Raw genomic sequence first — 10,005 nt, forward strand, 5'->3', positions numbered from 1 at the left:
ATGGTTCAGTGGTTGAAAATGGCTGCTTTAGCTGCTTTTGTGAGAGGCCGAAGTGCAACAGGTGAGGCTCCCTCAACATGGAAATGCAGCTCTGCTAATTAATAGTCTTCCAGTTCAGGGTTCTAGGCAGGCTTAAAGCCCAGCATCATTTTATAAAATGTTAGCTACTGTAAAAAAGATTGGCAAGATCTGGCTTCCAGGAAGTTTTCTTCCCCTCTTCCAGAAGATGAGTAATGTGCTTCTGTGTGGAAGATGAACAGAATCTTCTCTTCTGCAGAACAGAATCTGCTTTGTTTTGCCTTGGTCTGATAAGGAAGCTACAAGTATTAGCATGTACAGTGAGAGATAAGAAGGATTTGTTTGTACAATGAACTTTATGCATGGATATTGATAGTTTAATGCAGCAATTCACAACCTTTTTCATCTCACAGCACACTGACAAGGTGCTAAAATTGTCAAGGCACACCATCAGGTTTTTTTTACAATTGACAAGGCACACCACACTGCAGGTGGGAGGGCTCACATCCCCCAAAGGTCCTACTAATAAATGAACCCCCTCTAAACTCCTGTGGCACACCTGTGAACCATTTGCAGTACACGAATGTGCCACAGTATGGTGGTTGAAAATTACTAGCTTAGTGGATGTGCACACAGGGGCAGCCTGAGCAGATCTGCCAGCTGAATTAGGACAGATCTGCTGCCCCTGCTAGTATGCACTCTCACAAACTAAAATAAAAACCTTGCGTGCACATTAGCATGCACTCTTCCCCCATTATTGCCACCACCTCCTCGCCTTTGCCCATCCACTGCTTAGGAAAACAGCCAGGCGGGCAAGGGGGAGCAAGGCAAGGAAAGGTGAAGCACAGTGATCCAGAACCCACATGCCATGCCCCTACCTTCAGCTGTGGTGCTGACTGTTCTTTGCACAGTCCCATTTAAAATAAAGAGGATGATCACAGCCGACTGAGAATTCCCAGCATGCTCTGGTCATTCTGTTTATTTCAAAGAGGACCATGCAAAAGATGGAGCTGAAGGTAAGTAGGGGCAGGCTCCAGATTGCCATGCTCTGCCTCTTCTTGCTCAACAGGCTAAGTAGGTGGGTGGACAAGGAGGAGAAGGAACAGTAGCTGGCAGCTTTTTGTCCCCTCTGCAACTGCACTGGAGGAAAAGGTGGGCAGCCACTGCCCCAATCTTCTTATTCACTCCCAACAAGTGGAAAAAGCAGGGGTGGCATGTTCTGCAGTGTTGCCCCATGCCAATGCAGCAGCTGCCCCCTCTGCAGTGCTAAAAAATGTTCTTTACCATGCTGTCCCTGTTCATAAACTGGAAGTTCTGCATTTCGGGCTTCAAGGAAAATGCACAGAGAGCAAGATAAGAATGGTGATGATCCTCTTCTCACTTGAGTGAGCAGGAAGTAAATCACTGCAGCCTGCATCAGTTTCAGGCTGGAGGGAGGTAGCAGTGGTGGCAGACTGGGGAAAAGCACCAGCTGATGCACCCTCTTCAGTTCACTTCATGGTTGAGCCAGCAGTGGGAAAGACAATCAGAGAGCCAATTGAAGTAGCTTGGGGCGGGGTCAATACATGGTGCAGGGCACCCCTTTATCAGTTTGCTGCTCCCCTCCAACTTACCATTGAAATTGAGTGTTTCATTAAGTCTCATGGCTACGCCAGAAAAATGTGCACATCCCAGGGATGTATGCATGCAGCCCCCCCATCCACAAAGACCATGCTCACACTTTTTAAAAATCCATCCCTCTCTCACCAAAAACCACTTCAAAAGCAAACTTGTTATTTGTAATAAATAGCACTTTGAGAAGAGCAGAAGAAGAGTGACAGCAGTGGCAGTGTGTGACAGGCCAGAACATTTGAAGATGGACCATAATTTAATGGTAGAGCACTTGCTTTGCACCAAGAAGGTCCCACATTCAATCCTGGGCATCTCCAGGTAGGCCTAGGAAAGACACACACACACACACACACCCCACACTCTGAAGCCCTGGAGAGTCACTGCCAGTCAGCATTGACAGTACTAAGCTAGCTGGACCAATAGTCTGACTCCATAAATGGCAGTTTCCTGTGTTCCTAAAGCAAGCAGAAGATACACATCCTGTAAATGATTCACCCAAGACCAGACAGGAAGTCAGTGGCACAGCAGCTAGTGCAAACCCCAAAGTCTGAGTTGGCACCATATTTCCCTTTAATCATCCTTTCCTTCCTTAAAGAAGAGGATGTGGACAACCAAGGAAATGTATTTGCTAGAAGAGCAAATAGTTGTAGAGTCAAAACCTGTTTTTCCCCAATGTGTAAAAACCTGGCATTTCACTATTTTACTGATATGCTGAGCAGCTGCAATGGAGGATGGCATATTGTGTTCTTAAGGGTTGTATCAAATAGGGAATTTCAGCAAATTCAGATTGTCATGCAGGGGTAAGAGAAACTGCATTTGTTGAAAGATTTAGCACAATTATCAAACATACAAGAGAGCTGTCTCCTTCACAATTATCTATGGGAAATGGCGCATTATCCAAAATTATTGGTATTAGGGACTTTATTTCATGTATTAATTTATTAATCACCCTTCAGCAGAAGCTCCCAGAACAGTGTCCAATTAAAAAAAATTAATACAATAAAATACAACAATAAAAGCATGGGGAATAGGAGTTAAAAGAGAAAATTCTCAGACTTTGTACAAGGGCACCCAAGAATACTGCAAGTAATGAATTAAACAAAAGAAAGTTTCTGTGAGCCCAATTGTCCCTCCACAGAGGCCAAGTTCAAACCTTGGATCTCTACAGGATTTGTTGCTCTGGCTTTTCCTTTTTTCAATTAACCTTACTGGGGGTGGGTAATTTTACTGCAATGGGTGTGAATTGATAATTCAACCATTCCCAATGCAGAAACATGGAAAAAGTTGCCTATTACATCACTGCATGAGTTACTGCTCAAAGCTCTCTTTCCAGTCAGGAATTGCCACTCAGAAAAGAGATTCATAATACAAAAGTACATGGGGGGAATCCTGCAAGGATAGGTGTTTGTTGGAAAGTGGCAAATAAATAAATAAATCAGGCCACGCTAAAGCAAAGTTCCCTTATCCCTTGGTAAGCCCTTTGACTGCCAATGGGTAGTCATTGGACCTGTGCCAGCTCTTTAGCTGGCTCAAATGAGAGGAGACAAAGGGGAAGTGTTGGCTCTCTCCAGAAGGGACAGCATCCCATGCAAGTCACCACTGCCAGGTGCCACACCCTCCCACCTCTGAAATGCCTGGTGGCTCTTCCCTGATCAGCCCTGCTCTGCACACACACCTCTGCCCTGTTATACTCACCCCATCAACTTACTGGCATTGGTGGGCCTTATTCACCCACAGTCACATAAGGGGTCTCCATGGTGTGTCTAGCAGTCAGCGGTCCAGAAGTTTGCGGCTACATCACTTCCGGATTGGCATTTGCAGCGGTTGTAAAGCTAGTTCTGGCAGCAGTGCTGTTGCGTAAGATTGGGGCTTAAATTTTCCTTCCTCCTCCTATGGCCCAAATTTGGATTGGGGCCCTACATAGCTGCTATTTATACTTGCATACAAACAGGACCCAATCATGCAATCTGCAGATTGTCTAGTTTGGTCCTCAGAGTAAACCTTTTGGGGTGCAAGAGTAGAGACATGTCTCAAACTTTGATTCAGAAAAGCACAGCGCTAAGATACCAAAAGTTTGTGATGCCAAGAAAGCCAGAATGTTTCAGCTCATTTGTCTGCAGAAATGAGCTGTGATATCTCAACCAGTTACCTATTTCTTCATGAAAGCCTCACACCACTTCAAGATGCTTGCTGTGTTGTGTCTGAAGTATTGCTTCAGCAAGCAACCCAGAACCTCTTTGCCTTTTGGCATGCAGATGGTTAGTCATGCATTAGTCACCATGGAAATAGCCCAAAGACATTCAGGGTTCTCCCCCCCTCCCCACAAAACTTTTTAATTAGTCACAAACTTTGTCCTTAAATACTGTTGCCACCAAAAAAAAGCCCCTGGAGGAAGTGGGAAGGAGCTGCAGATCATTAACCTTTGTGAACTGACAGCTGGGCCTTCCCACATCTGGAATTCATCAAACCCTGAAGAAGAAAAAGAACAGAGAGAAAGAATGACTTAAAGGGGAGGATGTATCATGAGACACAAGAGGCCCTGCTTAAGCCATTTCTGCCCAATATGCATTTCTGTTGCATATATGCAACAGGGACCAAATGCGTTCACCTGTGGGCCAGGCAAAAATGGGTTAATTTATTAACACTTACTTTTCAAATCTCAATATAGTTTTGCAAATAAGTTCAGCTTTACAAGCTTACAAACATTTTTATCAGCCCACACATACCTATGGTCTAAAGCTAGTCATTCAGGACACATTGATGGCCTAAAATAGGAAAAAACACTCCAGTTTACAGACATTCTTCTTCCTGGTCACGGGGAGATATTTCTTATTCACCACAGGCAACAGGACTGGCAGTAATTTACAAACCTGCCTAACATGAATGGGACATACTCATTTTTAGAAGGGAGGACTGCTCCTAACATTTGTGCATGCACACACCCCATGGGAATCTAGCAGACAACACAACTTTACAAATTTGTAGTCGAGAAAGTTTGTCAGTATGGGAACACTGTACTCATGTTACAGATATGAAATACACAGTCCAGTCAGTGGATCGGATACCTTAGTTGCAATACCAAGAGTAATCATGTATATTTTCAGCTTGCTTGCAAACATGCTTTATAAGCTTAAAGCAAATAGGGGGATATACCTTTGTCTGCAGCTAACCATCAAATACTAGCAACAAGTGTTTGAGTTAGTCATATCTCTTCCTCTATGTTCAAAGAGGGAAACCGCTAACTATTTGTTAAGGAAAATCATTTTTCTGACAAAAAGACCCCGCAAAGTATCACTATTACATTGCTGGGCTGATGTTGTTGAGATGTGCACAAAGTCAACTCATTTCTTCCCTTTTGCCTCTTCCCCATATTTTACATAGCCCCTGCCATTAATCCAATTCAAGATCCACATCCTCCTATCTTTAAAAAGTTTGCATAGCCTATCAATGTCAGCACTTTCAGGAGGGGTGCACAATTGCAAGAAATCACCTAAGCTTAAGAACATAAAAACATAAAAAGAGCCCCGCTGGATCAGGCCAAGGGCCCATCTAGTCCAGCTTCCAGTATCTCACAGTGACCCACCAAATGCCCCAAGGAGCACACAAGACCTGCACAACCTGCATCCCGGTGCCCTCCCCTGCATCTGGTAATCAGAGGCAGCCTGCCTCTAAAACCAAGAGCTTGCACATAGCTATGATGACTTGTAACCTGTAATGAACTTTTCCTCCAGAAATTTGTCCAATCCCCTCTTAAAGACATTCAGGCAAGATGCCATCACTACTTCCTGTGGCAAAGAGTTCCACAAACTAATTACACACTGGGTAAATAAATATTTTCTTCTGTCGGTCCTAACTCTCCCAACACTCAATTTTAGTGGATGTCCCTGTTTCTGGTGTTATGTGAGAGGGAAAAGAGCATCTCCCTATCCACTCTGTCCATCCCCTGCATGATTCTGTATGTCTCAATCATGTCCCATCCTCAGGTGCCTCTTTTCTAGACTGAAAAGCCCCAAATGCTGTAGCCTTTCCTCATAAGGGAGGTGCCCCTGCCCAGTAATCATTTTGGTTGCTCTCTTCTGCACCTTTTCTGTCTCCAATATAACCTTTTTGAGATGTGGCGACCTGAACTGGACACAATACTCCAGGTGTGACCTTACCATTGATTTGTACAATGGCATTACAATAATAGCTGTCTTATTCTCAATGCCTTTCCTAATGATCCCAAGCATGGAATTAGACTTCTTCACTGCCGCCGCATATTGGGTTGACACTTTCATTGAACTGTCCACAATCACCCCAAGATCTCTCTCCTGATCTGTCAGACATCTCAGAACCCATTAGCCTATACGTATGTATTGGTTCTTTGCCCCAATGTGCATCACTTTACACTTACATTGAAATGCATCTTGCCCCAGTTCAAAGTACAACTGACAATGAGAGGAAAATAAGGAAGCATACAAAGAGATGGGCAATACTGTAGCAATAGTGCAGGGAGGGGAGATGTTTTGCTGTAGCTATCTTAGATGAAATCCTAACTTGCACTGGAACAGGCAGGCCAGCAGGCCTGTGCTTATCCAGCACAAGTGTTGGGCTGGCTGTGGCTCAGCTCAAGGCAAGGGGAAATAATTCCCCTTACTCCGTGTTGCGCTGCAGTGACCCCAGTGGGTCTACTCAGATCTGTGCCACCTGAAGAGGTGATGCAAATTCCAGCAGCCCAGAGCTGCCCCAGGCTACTGGGGAATGGGGCTATGATCTGGCTTAAGTGCTGTATCCTGGCCCTGCCCCCCTGCTTGTCCACTGCTCGCCCACAAGACCACCCGCCACCCATCCTCCCTGCCCTGAAACGGCTGTCCTCTACCCTCCCCATGTCCCCCACGCCAGCCTGAAAAGGCCAGCGCAAACGTACCATGCCTGGGTCTTGTGTCGGCGCATGTCCTTGTGCCAGCCTCCCCGACTCATATGTTGGTGCAAATGTGCCATGGCATGCTTGCAACAATCTGGGGTCAGCACAAGGAATTTGTGGAAGCCCAAGGGCGTGTTTAGATTGCATCTTCTATTGGCTATGGCAGTGTTTCCCAATATTTTTAGCACTGCGACTCACTTTGTTGGCCACATCAGCCAGGTAGTGCTCCAGAATGCCCTGCAGCAGGTGGGTAACACTTCAGAATGCCTTGCGGTGTCAGTCAGCACTGACCCACAATTCTTTCACAACCCACCAAAAATTGGCTCCACAGTTTGGGAACTGTAGAGCTAGGGCATAGATAATAAAGTCAAGATGAAGCTGGCAGCAAGGAGAGGGGGGAAGCATCACTCTCAGGAAACCTATTTTGTATAACACAAAGCATACAACTCACATAGAACCAATACTTAATTACTAAATCATTCATTAAAATTAAGCAGCATCTGATCTGCTGGCTTTGCAGAAGCAAGGGTTAGGAAAGGCTCCCATCTCTTTTGCTACTCTTCCCTGCCTCGTCCTAAAGAGGAAGAGGCTTTTAAGTAGCAACTGGGCTACCCTGAGGTCAAGTCAACTTTATTTGTATACCAGTCTTGTGTGAACACACACACACTCAAAGCTTATAGCAAACAAGGGCACAATCCTATCCCCTTATGTCAGTACTTTCCAGTCAATGGGACGTGTGCTGCATCCTGCAGTTAGGTGTCATTCATGGAAGCCACCTCAAAGTAAGGGAATGTTTGTTCCCTTACCTCGGAGCTGCATTGCCCTTAAGACAGTGCTGGAAAGCACTGACATAAGCGGTTAGGATTGCATCCCAAAGCACTTAAGAACAAATAGATTTCAAACAAAGATTAATAGCCACTCTCTCTTTCATCCATCACACCTGGTCTCTAACTGAAGCAGGCCCCACATTCTTTAAATGATGCAGGGTGAGCCCACTGCCACAAACTAATGGGCACTGGTGCCAGTGATGCTGAAGAAGAAGCAAGAACCTGTGCTGTATTCAGGTGACAGTGGGCCTCTGAGATGGAGCCTGCTACAAACCCCTCTATACACTGTGAAGTATCACCAAAGATATGCATACAACTGATTGAAACATTTTCACCTAGGTCAGTGCTTTTCAAGTGGTATTCTGGAAAGTCTGCATCAAAAACTTATTCATTCAGATTTATGTCATACTGAATCTCATGGTCTCAGAGCAGCTTATGGTATTGGTTTGTTTCTTCAGAATATTAGTAGATCTGTTGCCATGGGGCTTGCAATTGTAAAGAAAACAAAATGACTAAAAGAGGCCAAATGAACTGAACATATAAACATAAAAGATAAAAGCACAAGCAAGACCTCAGAGTTCAGTCTTGAATAGTCATCAGTGGTTCCTCATTGAGGAGATCAGTAATGAAGGAAAAACATCCCTGACAGATAATGATTGACAATCCCATGCAATATGAAACTATAGGGAAGCATTGTGCATAAGGTTCACATTCAGTTCACACATGGCAAAACATAAGGTCCAATATGCCTGATGTCCCATGTGAACCATGCACTCTATGCTAGAGTCCTTCTCGAGATCCAGTCCGCTACACCAGACATGCAGTTATTCTGTGGAAAAATGCATATGTGTTAACCAATATGGGACATGTAATCACACATTCACCCCTTTCTTGGGGGGGGGGGTTCCATCATGGCAAAACCTGCACTAGGCCCTCCTCTGGCACTGTCAAGCATGCTTTGGCAGACTTCCTATGTCCATATATATCTCAGCAGCACCGCCTACCAAAAGAAGCAAGGAAGCCAGCCTCAAATGCCTTTTGAGAAGCTAGGGTTCCTTGCACAGCTTTTGGCTCTAGTGTGCCTCTTGTACTGCTCTTTTCTCCCAATGGAAGGATTCTTGCCCTGAGCATGAGGCTGCAGCTCAGGTGGTAGTGTCTTAAGTGTTGAGAGTCCTGATGGCCATGGCAGGATGGTGACCAGAACTTCTGGGGTGCTGCTGGTGGCGGTGGCAGTAGGGATCTTTCTATGTAAGAGAGGAGGGAGGAATTATACCTGCAGCAACATTTGTGCTTGCTCTTTAGAACTACTTCTCATAGGTAACATATGCAGATTCAATCCACAAAATATATACGTACAATTAGTCACAGATTCTTTTAAATCAGACAACAGCCCTAAAAAAAGATAAATAGGATACCAGCATTATTGGTCAGCTTGACTCAGGCTAAATACATTTCATCTTGACTGGCTTATCTGTATGGACTTATCTGAACAACAGTTACTGTAAAGCCTATATTAATAATTCCATTTTTGCCCAGCCCGCAGATGTACACTTTTGATCCCTGTTGCATATATGCAATGTTGGGAAGAAATAGCTTTAACATAAGATCCTTCCCCCCCCCCCAAGGAGTTCTGACCCAAGATGTACTCAGTCTGGAAGCAGAAGATTGTCCCTCACTCTCAGAGTATTAAAGGAAGCACTCTTGTCCATGGTGTAGATTAGTTGCTTTGTCCTGCTATCATGTCTAGTCACTGTTAAAACCTTTTTATCAGAGACGACAGTGAGACAAATGGCCACATCAAGGGCGACCATAGTTTTATCAATACTATCTTAACAACTGAAAAACAAACATATCTCTCTAGTTTCAAAGAAAGCAACCTTGTAGACAGAACTTATAGTGAATAATGCTCTCATAATAGGTGAAGGGACATTACACTTCTTCCTCTTCAGCATGCCTACAATTCAGAGGACAACAGCACTTGGGTAGAGAAAGGTCCACTCAATGCCCACCTACGATTCTGGGAAGGAACATATATCTGTTCTTCACCAGCAGATACTTGATGCTTCCCCTTTCAGTGTTGATTCTTCACATTCTAATCCTCTTGCTCCATTCCTGCTGGTTTACCACTAGAAAATGCCTGGTTTACTACTGAAAATGTCTTTGCCCACAATGGTTTGAGCTTTCTGTCTGGCAAGAACCCACTGACTGATCAAACAGTCAGTCTGGGCATTTCAAGAAAGACAATACCGGTTAGATGGATTCAGAATGAAGAGTACATGCCTACTTTCCATATGAACAAGGAAAGCGGAACAGAATATTTTAAAATTCAGCATCTGTACTCACTTGCAAGGATACAATGGGTAACCACAAAATGAAGTGGGGGGGATCCACAGATAATTCTCCATAGATGGTGCTCTGCTTACTACAGAAATCACTGGGGTAATCACTGGGAGATAGCAGGTGAGAGCTGTGCAAGAAGGCCTCTGTGCCTATTTGCTATTTCCATGTGTTGTGGTGAGAAATCAGAAGCTAAAGCTAAAACATTTTTCCTGCATCAGTGGGAGTTGCCGTGGTGCAAAATCAGAGGAACTGTACCAAATCCTCTGTTTGATCTGCAAAGTTGGAGCCCTTTGCTTGCGCTTTGGC

Source organism: Tiliqua scincoides, chromosome 2, assembly GCF_035046505.1.
Source record: "Tiliqua scincoides isolate rTilSci1 chromosome 2, rTilSci1.hap2, whole genome shotgun sequence".
NCBI classification, from domain to species: Eukaryota; Metazoa; Chordata; class Lepidosauria; order Squamata; family Scincidae; genus Tiliqua; species Tiliqua scincoides.